Source organism: Carcharodon carcharias, chromosome 12, assembly GCF_017639515.1.
Source record: "Carcharodon carcharias isolate sCarCar2 chromosome 12, sCarCar2.pri, whole genome shotgun sequence".
Lineage (NCBI taxonomy): Eukaryota > Metazoa > Chordata > Chondrichthyes > Lamniformes > Lamnidae > Carcharodon > Carcharodon carcharias.
In genome coordinates this window covers 146,094,035-146,117,107 of record NC_054478.1, presented here as the reverse complement: position 1 = coordinate 146,117,107, position 23,073 = coordinate 146,094,035, and positions in this window count along the sequence as shown.

Sequence of the window (23,073 nt, the reverse complement as noted above, 5' to 3'; positions counted from 1 at the left end):
ACTCATCAGGGCTAAAGCAAGAGTGTCAAATTTCAGAACCATCATAAATTGTGATTGCTTGAAATTTGACATTCTTCCCGATGAGCATAAGGCAAAATGTTTCGGTAACATGACACACCAGATACGGAGTTGGTATTACAAAGACAGGCCAGTCAATCCCTCAACAAACAAAAATAAAATACAGCAGATGCTGGAAATCTGAAATAAAAACCGGAAAATGCTGCAAATGCTAAGCAGGTCAGGAGCCTCTGTGGAGGGAGGAACAGAGTTAACATTTCATGGGACTTTCCATGGGACTCCCTTAACCCTGATTCTGTTGTTCTATTTCTATCAGGAGTTTGTGCGAAGCATCATCAGGGTAGGGTAATCTCAGCCATGGGTCTGGCATCCCTCCATCTGTGAAAGATGATGAACACGCAGCAAGTAAGTCCATCTCAGATGGGGTGTCTTCAAATGGCACCCGTTTGCTGACAGTTGAAGAGACCAATCCTGGAGAGGCAAGTTCTGCCACAGGTTGCTACGGTCGAAGCTACCGAGTGTGGTTGTGGGTTGGTGTTTTGTGGTTTGCGTTGCCAAGCGGCTGTAGCCACTGGTCATTGTGGTGGTGCCCGCCAGCCCACAGGACGTGTCGCCATTGTCCTCTGTCATCAGCTCGGTGACTCCCAGGCGCCATAATCGATGTCCATGGTCACCATGTCACACTCGCAAGCATCATTGAAGCAGAGCTTTGGGTGTCAGCCTGGTTGTTTGCCTCCAGCTGCCTCACCAGGGAGAAAATCCTTGAGTATTTGTGCCCAAGCCAAAGAAGCTGCCCCTGTTGGCTGTGTGCTGGCAAACAAGGGGGTTCTGCCTTTGAGAGGAGAGCCACATCCATGATTCGTCATAATGCACCGCCGACAGCAGAGGTGGAAATTGTTCCACTTCTTTTCTCAATAGCTGTAGCTCACCCGTGTTTCACAGTCATATAGCAAGGTTTGAGAACACAGGCCTTATAAACCACCAGCTTGGTTCCAGGAGTCAGCTTGTCGTTATCCCATACACACTTCGCGAGTCGGCCAAAGGTTTCTCTGCGCATGTATCAAGTTCTGCGTCAAGGGGCAGGTTGTCTGTCGTGGTGGACCCGAGGTAGCTGATTTTGCTAACCCCTTCTAGCCAGGTGTGAATTAGTGTGGTCAAGGGTAGCGATGTGACACCTTGTCCCGTGACCACAGTTCCCTTGATGTTTATGGTCTGGAAGAACAAGTCACCGACATGGGAGACACAGTCCATGAGTCCCTGTAGCTGAGTTTCCAGGTGGGTGACTAGCCCAGCATCATCAGCGTAAGGGTGGTTTAGGTGTCTTACATGTCTTCGCTTTCAGTCATGATAGATTGTAGAGCCTTGGCGACTAACCTAGCGTGCAGGTCTACTCCTCCCATATCTCAGAATCTCAGCCCTAGCTCTCAGACAACTGTGGAACCGTGTGACAATACACCAGGTTCACATGGACACCCTATCCTGATTCACTTCATTTACTTTTTTCTACCCTCTGGGTAACAACTTCCAAATTATTCCACCTGTTTATAGGCCACCCCTTCACCATGAGTCTTAGTTTTGAACATGTTGAAGTTTAATGCAGAGAGCAGTTGAAAGTTGGAGAAAATCTGTGCTAGGGATTTCAGGTTTGGTAATCTATTACACTGTGGCTATGTTAAAACAAGTCTCAGTAAGCAGAGAGTAGTGTTAAGTGCCTGGGGGAGTGGCGTGTCCAGCTGCTCTGTTCTCTGAATGGTAAAGTATAGGTTGTACATTGAAGACAATCCCGCAGTCTGTGACTTCCACACCAACAAGAGAAGTTACGTTGAAATGTGTTTTGTACCAGATTTATTACTGTGACTTTCATATTCTGTGGCTTCTGTCTCTGCTCAGCCAACACCTTTAATTATTTTTAACTGTTAAAAAAAGGAAACTGTTTGGCTGATAGCAGACAGGGAGAACACCAAGATGCGTAAATCTGCCATGCTGGGTTCATGGCACGGACTAACTCATGAAGGACATCCTTAACAGAGGATCAACGATCCCCGGAGGTCACTAATATTCCATCAAAACATTAAGAAAGTCAGGAACAGGAACAGGAGAAAGGCATTCAGCCCTTTGAGCCTGCTCCGCTATTCAGCAAGGTCGTGGTTCATCTTTGCTCTCAACTCCATCTTCATGCACTATCCTCGTACCCCTTCACTCCCTTGGTACCCAAAAAACTATCACCCTGTGCCTTGAATATACTCAGTGACTATTCATGAATATAGGGTAGTATCAGGACACACAAACGGAACTACAGCCTTCCCATTTGTTCCAAAACACTTTGTGTTCCACAGCAATTGGGTCCGTTTGTCGAGTCTGCTTGAGTCTTGAATTTCTGACAAGTGGAATTCTACCCCTCTTCAAGTATAACGAGTTTGACAAAGTGAAAGAGGTCATTGGGTGTTGTTATGGATCCATTGCCCCAGTGGTCACCTAACTGTGTAAGATCTCATTCAGGCAGCCAGGTATTTTCCTGGAAGCCTCCTGCTCACAAGGCAACCCAGAAGCAGAAATGTCCATTGACGGCTATTTCTGCAGGAAGGAGCGGGTCTGTGATAGGCAGGCTTAAGAGACAATTCTTAGAGAGATTATCCACACAAACAGAAAAGTGTGCACCTAAGTCACCAGCTATAAACTAAATGGTTTAATGTTCCCTGCTAACCCTGCAGGTTAAACCTGACTAGTCTGAAGGTTATGGTAAATAAAACTTTAGTGAGAGATTATACTTTAAGAGAAAGTCTGTTATTTTGCATATTAAGAGAGATATCATTATAAAAATTGTATATTGTTTGTTCATTTATCCTATGTAAATAAAATATATGTTGGTTCAAAGTCAGTGGTGACATATGATATGTGATCCATACCAATATTTGGTCTATGGTGTAAGAGTTCCCTGCCAAAATCCCTGGGCCATATTAAAATATAAAAGAGAATGCACACCCTTACACACAGCAGTGGAATGTTTACTGATGGAAAGGGCATATCTGCCAAAGGGAAGGTAGTTTGCAGTCCATTTGCACACAATCATACAGGCAAGTGCATACTTCTCTGTCAGCAATCATGAAGCCTACATTTTAAGCCAATGTATTAGAAGCCTGTTATTTGACCTGCAGGGAAGTGAATGGTTGTTGGTCTCCTCCCAATGCTTGCAGCATTTCAATAGTGGCATTATATAACTGCTGAACACAAATACAATATGGTGCACGCATCTACCAAACCCATGATCGGATGCACTAAGGGCATGAAGGAGTAAAGGTTTCATTGCCCTTAATAGATCAGCAGTGTCCTACTTTACATCCTGGTCAAGGTGGCCTGAAGCATCTTCTTGCTTTTCTATGAGAAATTGTCACTGACAGCGGAAGATCCAGAAGTGCTCTGAACATCACAAGGGAGACATTATTCTGCACCCTGAGGAACCAGTCTACCCAATCGCCTTTGCCAGCTGTGAGAGCTCAGGGGTAGAAACTCACCACCAACTACATCCCTAAAGCCACCGACTTAACAGTCAGCCTCTCTCCTTTAGGTGCATGACCCTGGGCCAAACAAATGAAACTTTCTGCACAAGGCTCCAAATCGACCATCATCATATTCCACGTTTCAAAGGACAACATGTCTCAGATTCTCACCCCGACCAAAGTAGTCCGATTCCTTGTTAACTGTCTGTGTTTCTTGTGTTGCAATGTATGTACACGTTCTTCATGTTCACTGTTAACAATGTGTGTACATTGCGCATGTTTCAACTAAAATAGGTGACAGCCATTCGCTGACTCATTCCTCAGGGCAATGCCTTGACCAATCAGGGTCAAGCCCCCGGTTTAAATTTCAAACAATGCTTGGCAGTTAACTGTCAGTCTCCATCACTGGTGCATTCTCCATGGCAATGCCTTTACCAATCAGCACTCTCTTCACATATGGTACAAATTGTTGCTTTCCCCTCATAATGGTACTTTTGCGAAGTGTTCTGATGTGTGTAAGACGAAAAGCTTCAACATGTCTCTTTTTTCAGCAATATTCAAGCTCTGTATTACCAAATGGCTATTAAAAGTCTATCTCTGTCTTGAAAACACTCAATGACTGAGCATCCACAGCTCACGGGGATGGAGGATATCGAAGATTATCTGAGTGAAGAAATTTCTCCTCATCTCAGTCCTAAATGATCGGCCCCTTATCCTGAGACTCTGCCCCCGTGTTTTAGATTCCCCAACCAGGGGAAACAACATCTCAGTGTCTGCCCTGTCAAGTCCCTTCAGAATCTTGCATATTTCAATGAGATCACCATTCATCCTTCTAAACTTCGGAGAATATAGGCCCAATTTACTCAGCCACTCAACGTAGCATTGATAATATACATTGAAACCCATGTATGTATGTGATGGCCATCACCAAGGTATTGTGCACGGAAGGATTTGGCAGAAGATTCTCCTGTTAAACTCCTACTTCAAGAGGTGGTGTTACGAAAGGGTGGGGAGGGGGGTGGTGCAGGGAAGTGTACAGTGCAGCCTAATGCTAAATTTCAAACAATGCTTGGCAGTTAACTGTCAGTCTCCGTCACTGGTGCATTCTCCACGGCACTTAGCCTAGCTAAGCTATAAGTGGGATGTAACCGTCCATGCCAGCATAGGTTACTGTACTGCATTACAGTAATGTCCAAGTGCAGCCACTTACATTGCCAGTCTTAGTGAGGCTTTCTGAGCTCTGTCTCCAGCGCCTGGGTTTTTCAGGCGGCTCGCGGGTGGGGACGGTCGTGGAGCCAATCGCCGCCCCACGATCGGCTCCGCGCTGCCATTTTACGCGGGCGTGCGAAAGAGCGCTTCAGTCTCCCTGAGGCACAGAGCTGTCTCAGGGAAACTCAATCGCCGTCGAAATAATGAAGTAAACGGTTTAAAGATTTATTGAAACATGTCCCCTTATGTGACTGAGATGGGACGTGTTTCAAGTCCTCATGACCCTTCAACAGAACTGAGTTAATATTAGGAGAGGGGTGAAATATAAGCTGGTTTAAGGTTGGGGGTGGGGGGGGCGGTGCGGTGGGGGTTGGGTGGGAGGAGAGAAGTGGAGGGGGGTGGTGTGGTTGTAGGGACAAGCAAGCAGTGATAGGAGCAGATCATCAAAAGATGTCACAGACAAAAGAACAAAAGAACACAAAGGTGTTGAAGTTGGTGATATTATCTAAACGAATGTGCTAATTAAGAATGGACAGTAGGGCACTCAAGGTATAGCTCTAGTGGGGGTGGGGGGAGCTTAAAAGATTTAAAAATATTGGCAATAGGTGGGAAAAGAAAAATCTATATAAATTATTGGAAAAAAACAAAAGGAAGGGGGAGAGTTTCCCTGTGTTGCTTCTCATACATCAGCAGCAACATTCGAAGAGAAATCCCATTGCCCAGTTAAGCTGTTGCGGTGACTACAAGAGCTGCAGCACCACATGAACTTCTGTCCCTTCCTGAATGGATGCTGAATTGCAGGCGGACACCCATATGCTCAATCCGGACATCCAGCCGGGTTCAATGTGCTGGGCGGACGAAAACTACTGGGGCATTGAGGTGACATGGATACCGGTCTAGTGGCATCTTGATCAGTTTGACTTTCATGTGGCTTACATCCTTGGGAAGGTTTGACTTCACCCTATCCTTATGCCTAATAAAACCTCCAGCCAACTGTCGTATTTCCCCATCAATGATCGTCCATTAATCTGGCCGTGCAAGCTATAAATAAATAGTAACATTGATACTTAGAATTAGCTGTCCCGCACGTTTAGCATAACAGTCCCAATTGTTGGAAATGATTTATATCCATGCTGGGGAAGCAAGCGAGATCAAAATCCTGAATTAAATCAGATCATTTAATTCATGTCACAGGTTCAGAGCAAACAATCGGTTTTAATTATTCAAAATTGGAAATAGTGGTGATCCAATGACCCCTTGTAAAACAGTAGAACAACATGGCTGCTGTCTTTGGTCTTCCCACTTAGCCTGATTGGCCAAGAGATTCCACTAACAGCTTACCCTCTCCGAAAAGTTCCAACTGTTGCAGTGCTTTCTAAAGGATCTTTCAAAGGACTCCCGATAATGATACCTCCTCCCCCCACCACCGCCCCATGAAGGGTCCGGATTGTAAACTATCCTTTTCAGAGAGAGCCGTAGTGATCCAGGATCCCTCTCTCTCTCTGTGGGAGTGGTAATGGCCTGAGGAACCGGGTGGACCAGGGACTTGTTTCTCAACTCCAGGCTCCGAGCCAGCCCAGACCAATGGGGGGTGGGGGGGGGGTTGCGTTTCTTCAGTTTGCCGGGTTCTGGAAGGCAATGCGTTGGGTGGTCCCAATCCACCCTGGGCTGAGAGCTCACGACCGTCTCCAGGGGCAGGGTTTCGAGACCGGCGCGTGGGGGCGCGTTTGTTGGATCCCGGGAGTGGCCAGGAAACAGGCCGCTGCCCACGATCGACCCCCCCCCACCCCCCCAACCCCCTCCACCCCTCCACGACCGCCATTTCAAGCCGGCTGGGCCAATTAACAGCCAACCTGCGAGAAAGGCTCAGGTCTGCCGGGATGGTGGGAGGGAGGAAGACGAGCGCTGAAGCCAGCACAGGCACACGGTGTGGGGGGGTGGTGGGGGGGGGTAGAGAGAGCGGAATGAAAGCTCCCTGAAGGCAAAGAGACACCTCGGGGTGGGTGGGGGGGCGCTGAAGAATCCAAATAACTATCTTAAAATGTCGAGAAAAGTGTCCACAGGTCAGAATCAGTCACCTGGACGTCCAGGTGCTGAAAATTCCGTCTAAACATTTTAATTTTTAAAAAGAATTAATCTTGGAAATCTCATTCCCTCCCAGCCCCACCCCTGGGGTGAGCTTTCCTCAAAAAGGCAAAGGCCACCTGGCCGATTCGCCCCTCCCCCACCCCCTCCAGCCGTAATCTTGGACGGGCAACGAAAAGGCCCTGGTAACTGCAACATTAATGGCCTTAACAGTCCTCTTAATTGTCAGCGGAGACGCTGCCAACTCTCGTGCACACGCCCGCCGACCCTAATATCGCACGGGTGCGCGATGACCTCAGGACTCTCGCCCTGCGTCACCGCGTGCTGATTCCACGCTCGAGTGTGCCGGGCATGTGCCCGCACACCGAGCGATAAACCCTGCCCTACATTGTGCACTGAGCAATCTAATTCAGAGAGGCATGCTGAAATGGGGAAGGTGTGCGCACAGGTACAGGCACCTGTACAGGTACAGGGGAGCAGGTCCATCAGCGGCAGGTTTAGGGACTTGGGAGCAGGACAAGGCCATTCAGCCCCTCGAACATGTTCAGCCATTCGGTTGGACCACGGTTGCGCTGTATCTTAATTCCATCCCTAGCTCCGAAATCCTTATTACCTTTATTTAACAAAAATCCATCAATCCCAGCTTTGAATTTTTCAGTTGATTTCCAGCCTCAACAAGCTTTTTTGAGGGAGAGAGTTGCAGACTTCCACTCCCCTTTATGTGAAGGTGCGTTCCCTGACATCACCCCTGAATGACCTGGCTCGAATTTTAAAGCAATGCCCCCTTGTTCTGGACTCTTTCTCCCCCCCCTACCCTTACAGAGGAAAACTATCAATTTCTTTAATCATCTTAAACACCCCAATTAGAGCACCCCATAATACATGAGCAAATAGTAGCGCAGCCCATCCTAATTATTAGGATGACATAGAGGAGACTTTACTCTGTGTCTATGAGCGTTTCATCCCCCTGCACCATCGAACTTCACCTTGATAGTGCCATGAACTGAAACACTGATTAAATAATGACACTGACATTCTCCTCTCAAGGACCGGGTCCTGATTCAAGGTAATGGCGAGTTGAGGTTGTCACTTGGGATGCAGCCTTGCTATAATGGACCATATCATCAGCGAGCACTGAAGTCACACGCCTTGTTCGGCATCAAACAACCTTATACATATTTAATGATCTAAATCTGTATTCATTTGCAGTGTCATTCCTGGGACATTGCAGCCATAACCAACTGTAAACGACTGAAAAGAGCATCCAGGAAATTCCCCAAAGCAGCTGCAGGCTATTGCCAGCAATTGCGGAAATGTTATGCCCTTATTTTGCTAACCCATTCCAGTATAATCGTGACGTTAAATGGTAATTTGCCATTACTTACAATTACAGTAAGTTACCCTAGAAGTTTTTATTGACCTAATGTTCACTTGATCAGAGGACTGTTCCGAATTCGCTGATTACTGTAGAAACCCTTTCACTCCGGGCTATTTAGGAGAAGTGTTAACACTCCTAATCAGCAAAGCTTTCTCTGCAACCCCACCCCCCAATTCATAGACACGCTATGCAATTCTTATCATTGATAAAAAACGCTGTCAGTAAGAGCTCAGTACCAATCCAGGTTAGATACCATTATCTCTCTAGTCTGGTTAGAGAGCCAACTACCAGGCTTTGAGCGAGAGCACCTCAGCCTGCCTCCAGATTGATAATTCTCCTTGGCGAAAATGCCTGGATAGAAATAACAACAACCACCTGCATTTACGTGGTGCCTTTAAGTCCTTCACAGGAATGTTACTGAACAAAATTTGACACCGGGTCACATAAGGGTTTAGGCAGGTGACCAGAAGCTTGATCAAAGAGGTGGCTTTTAAGAAACACCTGAAAGGAGGAAAGAGAGCTAGAGAGGTCGAAGGCTTTAGGGGAGGAATTCTGGAGCTTGGGGGCCCAGGAAACTGAAGGTACGGCCACCAGTGGTGGGGTGATTAAATTCGAGGATGCTCAACAGGCCAGAATTTGAAGAGCAGAGGTACCTCGGAGAATTGCAGGGCAGGATTATTATTATTATTATTATTCAAGATCCTGAGGGGTATGCACAGGATAAATCGTGAGAAACTGTTCCCACACAGAATTGTTACACAGAGCAGAAAGAGGCCACTCAGCCCATCATGACTGCACCAGCTCCAGGTGAACATTATGACTCAGTGCCATTCTCCTGCCCTTTCCCCATAACCCTGCGCATTGTTTCTATTTAAATAGTCATCCAAATCCCTCTTGAAAGCCCTGATTGAACTTCCGTCGTACTCCCAGGCAGCGCATTCTGGTCCCAAACCACTCGTGTGGAAAAGTTTTTTCTCACTTCGCATTTGCTTCTTTTGCAAATCACTTTAATACTGTGCCCCCTTTTATGAGCGGGAGCAGCTTCTCCTTATCCACTCTATCCAGCCCCCTCATGATTTTGAACACCTCTATCAAATCTCCTCTTAGCCTTCTCCTCCCCAAGGAGAACAGTCCCAACTTCTCCAATCTCTCTTCATTCCTGGAACCATTCTCGTAAACCTCTCCTGCACTCTCTCCAATGCATTCACATCCTCCCTAAAGTGTAGCACCCAGAACTGTACTCAACACTCCAGCTGAGGTCTAACTAGTGTCCTGTACAAGTTCAGCATAACCTCCTTGCTCTTCCCACTCAAGAGAGCATCAAGAACCAGAGGGCACAGATTCAAAGTAATTGGCAAAAGGAGTAAATGTGATGTGAGGAAATTTATTTTTTCACCCAGAGGGTGGTTGGAGTCTGGAACGAACTTCCTGACAGGGTGGTGGAGGCAGGTTCGATCGAGGTGTTCAAAATGGATTTGGAATGCTACCTGAAAAGAGAGAATGTGCAAGGTTACGGAGTTAAGGCAGGGAAGTGGGACTGGATAGAATGCTCTTTCAGAGAGCCAGAGCAGACTCGATGGGCTGAATGGCCTCCTTCTGCACTGTAAAGGTTCCGTGATTCTGTACTTCCGGAGGAAATTACAGAGATAGGGAGGGGGTTGAGGCTGTGGAGGGATTTGAAAACAAGGATGTGAATTTTAAAATCAAGGCACTGTTTAACCATAAGCCAATGGGAGGTCAGCGAGCAGAGGGGTGATTGGTGGCGGGGGGGGGAGATTTGCTGTGAGTTAGAACATAGGCAGCGGAATTTTGGATGAACTCAAGTTTGCAGAGCATAGAAGGTGGGAGCCTGTTGGAATAGTCAAGTCTAGAAGTAACGACAGCATGGACAAGGGTTTCAGCGGCAGGTGAACTGAGACAGGGAAAGTCTGGCTATGTTACAGAGTTGGAAACAGGTAGTCTTAGTGACGGCATGAATATGAATTCATCAGCCCATCGCAGGGTCAAATATGACACCGAGGTGACAAACAGAGTGGCTTAATCCTGGACTATTACCAAGGAGAGGGATGGAGTCAGTGGTTAGGGAACAGGGTTTACAGTCAGGCCCTAAGACAATGGCTTCAGTCTTCCCATTACTTAACTGGAGGAAATTTCTGCTCATCCAGTACTGGATGTCAGATAGGGACGGTGGGAGAGTGGAGAGAGGTGGTAGTGAGATAGAGCTGTGCATAGTTAGCGTACTTGTGGAAACTCATGTTGTGTTTTTGGGATGATATGGAAGTACCCAAAGGACCCTCAGGTGCAGGAATTTGCATTCCGATGTGCTGTGCCACCCAGCACAGTAGTTGATCGTGCCATGGGTTTCACACTGGTTTCATGACAGTATGTAGGGCAGGATTAATGCAGCTCTGTGTAACTCAGGCAAATAAAAGCTTCCCAAACATATCTCCAATTCAAAAACTAACATTGGCATCACTCAGTATTAAAAAGACCTGAGGGTGAACTTTTATGAACATTGCAGAGTTCTGAACAAATGTAATCTTAGAGTGAGTTCACTGAAACCAGTCAGGTTTTGGAAATTTAGCGGAGTCGTGTTGGTTGTGATATTTACCCAATATCTTGGCGCAATCAAACAACCAAAGTTTTGTGGTTTTTGTTAACACTGTGACTGTAAGCATTGTTTCCATTGGTTTGTTGTTGATTTGCAATTGTGTGACTATTAGGAGAACATTAGTTTATTGAAGGATTTCCCAATGCAATGGAAACAGAGGTTGTGGTTTAACATTTCACATAAGCATTGGAAATAGTTGCGTAAAAACCACTCATGGGTGGGAAAAGTCCCACAGGAAAGGCCAGTAGTGTCAGAGGTCACGGAATCAATAGTGAGATCGCTGAGCTCTCTCACAACAACGGGCGTCAATTTTCACAGGAGGTTGCGGGTTCAAGTCTTGCTCCAGAGAGCAGGTTGGCGTTCCAGTGCAGTACTTATGGAGTGCCTCACTGTTGGAGGTGCCATCTTAAACCAAAGTTGGATGTGAAAGATTTCATGGCCCTTTTACAAAGATGAGCAGGTTCCTACATCCTACATTGCAAAAGTGGCTACCCTTAAAGAAACCGTACTTCATTGGCTGTAGAGTGCATTGAGATGTCCAGTGATCATGAAAGGCACTATATGAATGCAGGTCTTTATTTCTTCTCAGTGTCCTGCCCATCAGTTATCACTAGAGTAGATTATCCAGTCATTATGACATCGATGTTTTTGGGAGTTGCTGCATGTGATTGGTGTTTCTACATTACAGCAGTAACTACACATCAAAACATATTTCACTGGCTGTAAAACACTTTGCAACATGCTTTGGTTGCGAAAGGCACTATATAAATGCAAGTCTTTCTTTCCTTCTTTTTCATGGCCTCGATATTTTTATATATATATATATATATATTTTAATATCCAGCAACGGTCTTTGATGCTTGTGCATCATTTATCTTCGATGGTTACGAGCGGGATGGGAGGGGTGCGCACTCGATCTAGCCCCACTACTCCCACAGCTCGTAAATGTTTAATCCGCTCGCCAAAATGGCCAATTATTTACCTTCACGCCATGTTAGACCCAGAATAAAAGAGACATTAACCAGGCTTCTTTAAATAGACTCAGAATGATTGATTTATTATAAAATGAAGCTTATTTTTCAAAACAATTTGGAGAACAATTAAAGAGGACAGAGGTTCTCAAAGCTTTTATTTTGGGTTTCTACAGGATATTGTTAAATATCTCTATTGACCTGATGTGGAGGTATTGTTACAGGGTATTATGTACACCTTTACCTCTCAGAAAAGATCAAGAAGTAGGGAAACACTGAAAAATGTCTGGTCCATACTTTGTTAACTGTCAATGGGATAATAAATCATAAAGGGTTACATGAATTACGTAAGCGCTATAGGAATCAAGAATCGGCTGCCCCTCAATTCGAGGATGACATTCCCTCAGGGTTGTGAGTTTCTGCCATGGGTCTTCACGTGACTGAACAGGCTGATTCTCCACCCACAGGTCTTTGGACACATGGGAAAGGATGTCCCATGAGGTAGTTGGATCCGGAGGGCAGGATTTGCTTCCTTTTCTTTCCTTCTCTGCTGCTGCTCTGCCTCATCATTGAGACGATGTGACTCACAGCGAGATGCAGCTCGATGGACAAGTTGTCGCCATTTTGAATGACTGGTAGCAAGCTCCTCCCGGTCATTAATGTCAATGCTGCTGTGCTTGGAGGAGAGCTTCAGAGCGTCTTTGAAGCATTTTCTTTGTCCTCCCCTGGAACATTGAGCAGTCGTGAGTTGAGAAAACAGGATCTGGTGGAGGAGACACTTTCCACCCTCCCAGACACAGTGTCCAGTCCATCGAATTTAATTTTTTCAAGAGGTTTTCCTGAATGCTTGTGGAGCTGGCTTCCTGAAGGATTCCAGAAGGACCAAAGACACTCAATAATACCCAGATGTCTCAGGAAATGCTACTTACGTGGGGCTCAGAAGCAGTAGGTTGAGGAGTTCCTTTTTTTAACCCACTCAGAGGCTGGAATTTTCCGCCCACATTCGCATCGGGCGTCATGATGGGCATGAGCGGACGATACAGCAAGAAGGCCAAAAATCGGTTTTACACCATCGCGAAAGCAGTTTGCGATCGGCTGCTCCACCCATCAGTGGTGGGCCAACATGGACCGTCCAACACCGGGAACCTAATTTCAATGTATTTGTATCTCACCATCTTGCCTGCTCACCGGAATCATTCCCCCCCCCCACAATGCTGGATCACCCAGGATCACGTGACGTGTTTCACAACTGTACATAAGTAACGTGCGTCTGGCGGGCTGCGCTTCACACGGGACTGCGAGGTTTGTTTGTCTCCCTTGCTTCGGGCAGATCTCACAGTCCTCAGAGCCAGGCTTCACACAGAGCACCAGGGGGGCAAGTCTCTACCTACCAGACCAGCCTAAGAGATGTGTGTGTGTGTGTGTGTTTTGTGATGTTTGTCTGTGTGTGTGTGTGTGTGTGAGAGAAAAGTGTGTGTGTGTGTGTGTTGTGACATGTGGCTTTTCAACGGTTGCAGGGCTAGGCTTTGCTTGGGGAAGGGGGAGAAGTGGCCTCAGGCAAGGGAAGAGGCTGCAGGGCGAGGGCTGTACTAGGGAAGGAGGGTATCCCAGGGTGTGTGTGTGGGAGGGGGGGCATGTGTTGATCTGTGCAGTTGGCCTCAAGATGGTGAGGGCTGAGGAGGCAGCCTCCAGAGGAGATGAGGCCAGATGGAGATGTGAGGGTGTGTGTGTGAGAGAGAGTGAGTGGTGATGTCCCTTGAGCTGACAGTGAGTGAGATGCCAGTGAGTGTGTGATGGGCTTGTGAGTGGGTGAGTTTAGAGGGATGAGGTGGTTTCCTGGCAGCACAGATGAGATCATTCATCCTCCTTTTGCAGTGGATGGTGATCCTCTTCTGTGTAGCATTGGCACTGACCACCACTACCAGCACCTCCCAAGCCGGAGTGGTGAGACTGGCGGGCCTCCTTGCAGCCAGAGTGGGGTTAGAGGACATCATGGTGGCCCTCCACAGCACCCAAAAGGCTTTCCAGGGATGCATCAGAAAAATGGTGGGCTGCAGTCATCTTGCCTCTTGGGGCCATGTCTTCTGTGCAGCAGTCCTGGGCTGGAAGAGGTGAGCATGGCTGCACTTTGAATATAGCGCCTGGCGCAAGGAAGCAGCGAGGTGACGGTGTGGTGGGCGAATCAGAGGAAGCCCCGCGTAGCCCCCGTGCTGTAACCGTGCTTTGGTTCAGTGATTCCATGACACATCTTGAGAAGTGCCATTCAAATACTTAAACAAGCTAACATAGCTAAATCAGGCAAGGTCAGCCGCTTCTGTGCAGCATTCAGGAGCAGCGAGCAAGTGAGCACTGACTCGTGTGGAGCAGAATGATGTTACTGATCCCTCAGGGGTCAGCAGCATTTGCAGGTCAGTTACAGCACAATTTCCCTCAAAATAAATCTGCTTCCACTTTACCTAATAACTTGTATTCACCTCAGCCCTGCTCCATCAATAGGTCTCGCACACCATGCATCCTTGTGGACATTCTGAGTGCGATTTTCAATATGAGCCGAATGTGGTGTGGTTTGGTGCTGTGGGTTTGTGGTCACTTTGGTAATGAGTTCAACTGCCCAAAGTAATTGTATCTGAAACAGTACCTGAGAGAATGCTATCATTCTGTGTGGGAGCTGAATTCAGAGCCTGAATTTGAGAGTAGAGTGATCTAATCCATTGCAACGCCCAATTCTGCAGATTTACAATCTTAATTGAATCTCGCTTTACATCCCTACCCACACACACACACTCGCACACACACACACGTCTCTCACACAAACAGACACGTGTCACACACGTCTCTCACACACCACACATCCCTCACACACACAGACGCACATCACACACACACGTCCCTCACACAGACACACATCACACACATCTCTCACACGTAAACATGTCCCTCACACACACAGACACACGTTGCAACACACACACACACCTCTCTCACACACATGCACACATCACAATACCCGCACACACGTCTCTCACACACACAGGCACACGTCACAATACACACGCACGCATCTCTTACAGACACAGACACACATCACAATACACGCACACACATCTCTCACAGACACATGTCATACTACCCACACGCACGTCTCAGACACACAGACACACGTCACAATACACACGCAAGCATCTCTTACAGACACAGACACACATCACAATACACACACATACATCTCTCGCAGACACATGTCATACTACCCACACGCACGTCTCAGACACACAGACACACGTCACAATACACACGCAAGCATCTCTTACAGACACAGACACACATCACAATACACACACATACATCTCTCGCAGACACACGTCATACTACCCACACGCACGTCTCAGACACACAGACACACGTCACAATACACACGCAAGCATCTCTTACAGACACAGACACACATCACAATACACACACATACATCTCTCGCAGACACACGTCATACTACCCACACGCACGTCTCAGACACACGTCATAATACACACACGCGCGTCTCTCACACACATCACAATACACACACACGATTCTCACATACAGACAAACATCACAATACACGCACACACGTCCCTCACACACACAGGTACATGTCACAATTCATGCACACACATCCCTCACACACACAAAGACACACGTCACCACACACACACACGCACATACATGCACGTCACACCCGCAACATTCTAACTGAAATCGGAATGGTTCTTGTGATTTTCATTCCCAAGATTTTTTTTTCCCCCTGGAATTCAGTCGCCTGTTGCATCAGGTAGTTTTTGACACACAGAAGAGGCAAACCTGTGAGAGAGGCAGCATCACACTGCACAGGAGACTAAAGCTGCTCCTCGATGGGTTTGAACACATCCTGTGCCAGCACTGAGTCTAAATTAGGTCAGATTCTTTGTGCAGATGGATCTGCAGCTCTTAGGCAGCATATGATGATATCGTACCCCTCAGCAGGAATCATAGCTCAGAATATCCTCCCACACATTACTCTGGTTGCTTAAAGCATCAGGATATTAGTTATATAACGATCCTTTCTGCTGTTATGAAAATCAATTGGCAATGTCAAATTGTGAAGTATGTTGTAAATGAGTTTTCTTAACACTAAATGCCCTGAAGGATGAACAGCGTTTAATAAAATGAAATCATTGGCTCTGCAACATTTGGACATTGTAAACAAATTCACAGATGTCAGGATGCCAATATATCAGCGTGCAATGATAGGGGAGCGAGACAGGGGCAAAGGCATCGACCACTGTCCCAAACACATGGTCATGGAACCACTATTGGGACTGCTGACCAATGAAACTCACATCATTGCATGTTGGTGAGACCTGCAAAAACTGTCCTACCCAAGCCCGGCTCTTTGCCATGCATGAGCACTGCCCTGTCCACCGGCACTGCCCTGTTGCCATGAGCACTGCCCTGTTGCCATGAGCACTGCCCTGTTACCACGGGTACTGCCTTGTTGCCATGGGCACTGCCCTGTTACCACAGGCACTGCCCTGTTGTCACGAGCACTGCCCTGTTACCACAGGCACTGCCCTGTTACCACGGGTACTGCCTTGTTGCCACCAGCACTGCCCTGTTGCCACCGGCACTGCCCTGTTGCCATGGGCACTGCCCTGTTACCACAGGCACTGCCCTGTTGCCACCGGCACTGCCCTGTTGCCATGGGCACTGCCCTGTTGTCATGAGCACTGCCCTGTTGCTACGGGCACTGCCCTGTTGCCATGGGCACTGCCCTGTTGCCACCGGCACTGCCCTGTTGCTACGGGCACTGCCCTGTTGCTATGGGCACTGCCCTGTTGCCATGGGCACTGCCCTGTTGCCACATGCTTCTTCCCGCTCCTTCTCACCCCCCAACAATTTGCATTGGCACATTTTTTTTTTAATTCATTTCAAAGAAAAGCCCTTTGTTTGGGCTTTAAACCCCATTTGTATTTTAGCAGCGGTTATCCCCGGGCTTTGCTCGTGTATATGCGGAAGGAATGGTGCGGGTTATTTTGGTGAGGGGTTGAGAGCTTGCCAACAAAGGCACGCCCGCTTGAAAGTCCAGACTCAGCACGTAATTTTGATCCTAATTTCGGATTCCCATAACTTGAACTTGCTCGGAGGAGCTAAAATATACACCTGTAAGCTTAGTGCTCGATTAGTGATGAGGAGCAACTTGGGTGAAGCAGTTTGTGTAGACTCCACGTGCCCGCTTCCAGTGCAAGTGCGGAGTGGACTGGCTGGCACACAGCGCCATGTTTCGGGGTGGCTCAGGGATGGATGGAGAGGGAGAGGGAGAACAGAATGCAACACTGGACGATCGGCGGAAGAAGTCCAGAAGAGGAGGGAGGTCCTGTGCTAGCAGAAGGGGAAGGAGTCCACCTCACCCTCCTGTCCCTCTCTCTCCTGTCACAGCCAGGCTTCATGTCCTCCTCCAAGCCAAGAGCAACCCTTGGCAAGATGCCCAGGACCAAGCACTTCCTCTATCCTGCTGACTCTGACTCCAGGCTGATTGAAGTTCATGTGATAGTTGTTGTGTATTTACCAGTTTGTTATATGTTTTATATATCTGACTTACCTCGGAGCAACGCAGAGATGACACTAGTTCTGAGGCTGGAATTTTCTGGCACCGTTGATGTTGGTCATCATGGCGGGCGGGAATGGTCAATATGGCGAGAAAGCCAAAAATCAGTTTCATGCCGTCATGAAACCAGCTTGCGATCGTCTGCGCCACCCATCAATGGCGGGTTGCGTTTCCCACCACCGCACATCGGGAACCTAATTTCAATACTTTAGCATCTCATTATAAGCTCTGCTCACCAGACTCATCCCCCCACCACTGGATCGTCCGGGCACGTGGATGTGATCGCACGCCAACGTGTTTCACAACTGCACACAAGTGACGTGCACCTGGTGAGCTGCACTTCACCCAGGACTTCGAGGTTTGTTTGCCCACCTTGCTTTGGGCAGCTCTCTCAGTCATCAGTGCCAGGCTTCACAGACACGCACCACGTCACTTTTAGGGGGGCTCATGGGCAGGTCTCTACCTACCACAACAGCCGTAAGGCAGGGATGGCGTTTCAGTTGGCTGTGGGGCTAGGCCTTGCTTGGGGAAGGGGGAGAAGTGGCCTCAGGCCAGGGAAGGGGCTGCAGGGCGAGGGCTGTACCAGGGAAGGAGGGTATCCCAGAGTGTGTTTGGGGGGCACATGTTGATCTGTGCAAGATAGTGAGGGCTGAGAAGGCAGCCTCCAGAGGAGATGAGGCCAGATGGAGGTGTGAGGGTGTGTGTGTGTGAGAGAGTGAGTGGTGATGCCCCTTGAGCTGGCAGTGAGTGAGATGCCAGTGAGTGTGTGATGGGCTTGTGAGTGGGTGAGTTTAGAGTGATGAGATGGTTGCCTTACCCTGGCTGCAAGGATGCGATTATTCATCCGTTGTCTACACTGGATGGCTGACCTCTTGTGTGCAGCATTGGCACTGACCACCTCTGCCAACGCCTCCCAAGCCGGAGTGGTGAGATTGCTGGACCTCCTGAGGCCAGAGCGGGAGTAGAGGACATCACAGTCGGGCCTACACGGTGTCCAGAAGGCATCCGATGAATACCCGACTGGATTGGGGAGGCTGCACTCTTCCTGGCTTTCAGGGCCATGTCTTCACCGGAGCAGTCCTGGGCTGCAAGCATTGAGAAGTGTGCACGGGGCTGCAGTTTAAACATGGCGCTCTGAGTGAGGAAGTGGCGAGGTAACGCTGTGGCAGGCAAGTCGGAGGCCACCCACCAACGAGACAGTGTGTTTCCTGTGGCTACATAATTAATAAAGCAGCGATGGGACGATACAGCGTGAAAAGCCATCATTGTGACCAGTGGATAAACCGTCCTTTCTCTCACCTGCTACTGCATTTAGTGCAAATCTGGGATGATTACACCCTAAGCCTACAACAGGTTTATTTATAGTGCCTTAAAATATCTCTTAATATTAATTAACATATGAATTAATATATCAATTACATGATGTTTTCACATACATTCACAGCTCTGGCTTCCCAGGTCTTTCTGGAAGCTTTTACCTTTCTTTGCCTCTCAGAGACTACACCCAGGCTCAATCCGTCAAATACAGTGAACATAGGTCAGTCAACAGACTAACATAATCAAACCCAGGTCAATTAAACCATTGACCACTACAGTACACAGTCCCTCAAATCTCCCAGCCACCATGAGATGGGTTTTGTGATTCTTTGTGCAGTTTGCTTGAGGCTTGTCTATGTTGTGCTCGTGTCCTGTCCGTTAGCCATTGTGTAACGCTAACTAGCCCAGTATAGCTACATTAGGCTTTTCAGCATTTAAAGAACCTGAATGATTTTCCTGCCCTTCAGATTCTGTTCTCAATGAAAAGAAGTTGCACTCTTTCCAGCAAGGCTTTAATGTACAAAACAATCCCCAGTAAAGAAAAGGTAAATTATTTGCAATACCACATATCACCCAACTGAGCTCTTAATTACATCAAATAAGGTGTTGTGATTTTGAACTTGGTTTGTTTAGGTTTTGGCTTCATGTTGGACGCTAAACCACTTGGAAAAGAAATCAGGCCATTTCTATAACAGTGGAGCAATTTGCCACTCAGGTTTTATTGTCCAGTAGTAAAGATGAAAATTATTCATGGTGACTCCTATATTACTTGGCCTGGACACTTAAATAAGTGAGTCTGTTCATGAGCTTATAGCTTGAAGAATAATATCACAAAAAAGATCATTTTTAAAAATATATGATCCAGTGATACTAGCTGGAATGTTCCGTGCTCTCAGCTCTGTAAATGGCCATACTGTGACTTGTATCCATTTCACTCCACCATTGGCAGGCGTGCCTTCAGCTGCTTAGACCCTATGCTCTGGAATTCCCTCCCTACACCCCTGCGCCTCTCTACCTCTCTCCCCTCTTTTAAGGTCACTCCTTAAAACTGACCTCTTTGATCAAACTATCGGTCATTTGTCAGAATATCTTCTTATTTGTTTTGGCCATGTTCAGCCTGCTAATGGCTCCCGTGATGCACCTTGGAATGTTTGACCGAGCTCTGGATGTTTTACGTATTTAACAAGTTGTGGTTAAGCACGTATGCCATGTTAATTTATTACTAAATAAAATGAAGGGCTGTACGTGCAGCTGAGCTTTCACAGACCACTGCAGAAGCTGAATACTGAATGCCCATCAATGACACGCTTGCAAAATGAGTTCAAAACAGAGGCTGACCTCCTTAGAAGTCAGGGTGCCGGTCGCCTTGATCTCTATTTGCAAGGGCGAAGCTGGATTTAAAATGGGTGAAGCTGGACTTAAAATGCCACAATGCAAGTATTAGTGTACAAATGGTTAACACGTTTGAAAATAATCCATTTGTCGGCTCTTATAATGGCGACTCTATCTCATTTATAATAAACAGGTCAATGTTAGATAAAGGGGATGACTCTGCGCATCTCAAGCACTACACATGGATATTCACACAGTGTTCTTCCAAGGATATAGAACATCTGTCCTTTAGATTGGTGATTTAAATATTTATTTTCTGTCAAGTCAGTAGAAGTGAAGCTTGAGAGAAGTTTAAACAACCTAATGACCAACACTGGCCAACCTACACGTCTCTGTTTTAAGGCAGGTAGCGCAGTTGAATTGGCAGCAATGTGTGTCCTGGTTACCATAGGACTGAGAAACAACAATGATCTATTTTTCCCTTCATTTCGTACACCTGGACTGTATTAATGTGTGAAAGCTTAGCATTAAACCTGGTTATTATTGTTGCTTGATCACAGAGACACCTGCCCTTAATTTGATCGGCTGAATAATTAGTGCCTAACAAATTGTGAGGTGGGGTTGGGAGGAGTGAAGTGGTGAATCTTAAGTGATTTCCCCACTGCTAAAGTGTAATCTGGTGCCCAGAAAATGTTCTGCAGTTACCCTGAACTGTCCAGTTTCAGAAACCCAACAAGCAAGCAGGCGCAAAGCACAAACTACAGTTTTGACCTTGAATAAGATTCCGTGTAGAGAACTGTCCTAATATTTTCTGCCTTCTAGCATTTTCTTTTCAATCAACGTTTGTAGGCATCGCTGGCAGGGCCAGCATTTATTGCCCATCCTTAATTGCCCCTTGAGAAAGTGGTGGTGAGCTGCCTTCTTGAACCGCTGCAGTCCCTGTGGTGTAGGTACACCCACAGTGCTGTTAGGGAGGCAGTTCCAGGATTTTGACCCAGCGACAGTGAAGGAACAGCCGATATATTTCCAAGTCAGGATGGTGAGTGGCTTGGAGGGGAACTTCCAGCTGGTGGTGTTCCCATGTGTCTGCTGCCCTTGTCCTTCTAGGTGGTAGAGATTGTGCATTTGGGAGGTGCTGTCCAAGAAGTCTTGGTGAGATACTCATTAGTGATTATCCTCTAGGACATCTTACCAAAGGTAATGAAAAGCATATGGAGTATGAATTCTTTTTAACACTTGAGAAACTAAATAGCTTTATTGCAGTTGATAATGGCAGTGAAAATGCACTCAAATCCATGTATTATACTACAGTAATTCACTCAATCAATATTATACACTCAAAACCGTCAGGCTCCTGTAACCCCAGATGTAGTTTACACAGAAGCACGAAAACCTAATAACATTAAGGGGTCCAAATTGCCTATAGTATTGACAATAATGGTCAATTTAATCTGGAATTATCACCATGCAGTTTGGCAAATTGTGTTTAACCTTTTCTTTTCTGCTGTGGTTACTGCATTCTGAAATTCGATATTGCAGTTAGAGAGACATCTGCAAAGTGTTTCTTTCCCGCTGATGAAAGGCTTGTTGAATTTCTTAATTGGCCCTAAAATGCCTATTAAGTCTCCCTCCGTGTCTTTTGTCAGCCTTGTGAATTGCTCCTTGTGCAGTGGCTCTCAGAGAAAGGTTAATGTGAAAGGAACCTGCTCTAATCTTCTCTCAGGGAATTATAAGCAGGCACTTTGTCCCAGTGCCTCACAGTGTGGATGCCTCGGTAAGCCTCAAGCTGTTGGTGAAGCTGACCGAAGAAATGAGGGAGAGAAAAGCCCCCAAGAGCAAAAGGAATATCACGGGAGCATTTTGTGCTACAGGTGCCATATCTTCCTGGGCTTCTCCAAGGCTCAGTGCCCGTCAGAACCGGCAGTTGTACCAGAGGAAGAGAGAGAGATTAGAACATTAACACCTATCTTAAAAAGTAGAACAAAGAACTATTATGGAAGCTGTACACCAGTGAGCCTGACAAGGCCCAAACGATAAGGGGCAATCCTCAGATAGGGTATCATGCAACACCTTGGGAATCACAGAACCTTTACAGTGCAAAAGGAGGCCATTCGGCCCCTCAAGTCTTCACCAGCTCTCTGAAAGAGCATTCCACCTAGTCCCACTCCCCTCCTTATCCCCCTAACGTTGCATATTCTCTCTTTTCAGGTAGCAATACAATTTCCTATCGAATGCCTCGATCGACCCTGCCTCCACCACCCTCTCAGGAAGTTCATTCCAGACCCTCTGGGTGAAAAAAATTTTTCCTCACATCACTTTTACTCTTTTTCCCAATTATTTTGAACCCGTGCCCTCCAGTTCTTGATGTTCTCTTGAGGGCGAACAGTTTCTCGCTATTTACCCCGTCCACACCCCTCAGGATCTTGAATACCTCGATCAAGTCTCCTCTCAGCCTTCTTTTCTCCAAGGAAAACAGTCCCAACCTCTCCAATCTATCCTCATAGCTACAGTTCTTTAAGTTTAAGTCATAAGGGCATGTCCATGTACTTTAATAGAGTGGAGGGAAGATTACGCTTGACATGTCTCTTAGAATGCTTCGAGTAAACAGGGAGCTGATGTGCGAAGGGAGTTCCATAGATATTGTATATCGAGGCTGCAGCAAGGCTCTTACTAAACACAGTGCCAAAATGAAAGGTTGGAAGAGCACAGAGTGGGCAGAATTTTCTGTGCCCGCTGGTGGTGGGCATGATAGGTGGCGCGAGTGGACAGTTGGGCGCGATCAGTTTCACCACGGCAGGAAGGCAGGTGGCGATTGTCCACCCTGCCTGCCAATGGCAGTCCAGTGTTTCCCTCCATCAGTCGTCGGGAACCTCCTTGTAACATATCAGCCTATCAGTATCAGGCCAGCCCGCCAAGCAGCCCGCTGGATCGCCCATCCACGTCGGCAGGAAAGCACACCGACGTGTTTCACAGCAGCACAAAGGAGATGTGCCCTTGGCCGCCTGCACTGTGATGGACTGGAGGTGGGTGCACGG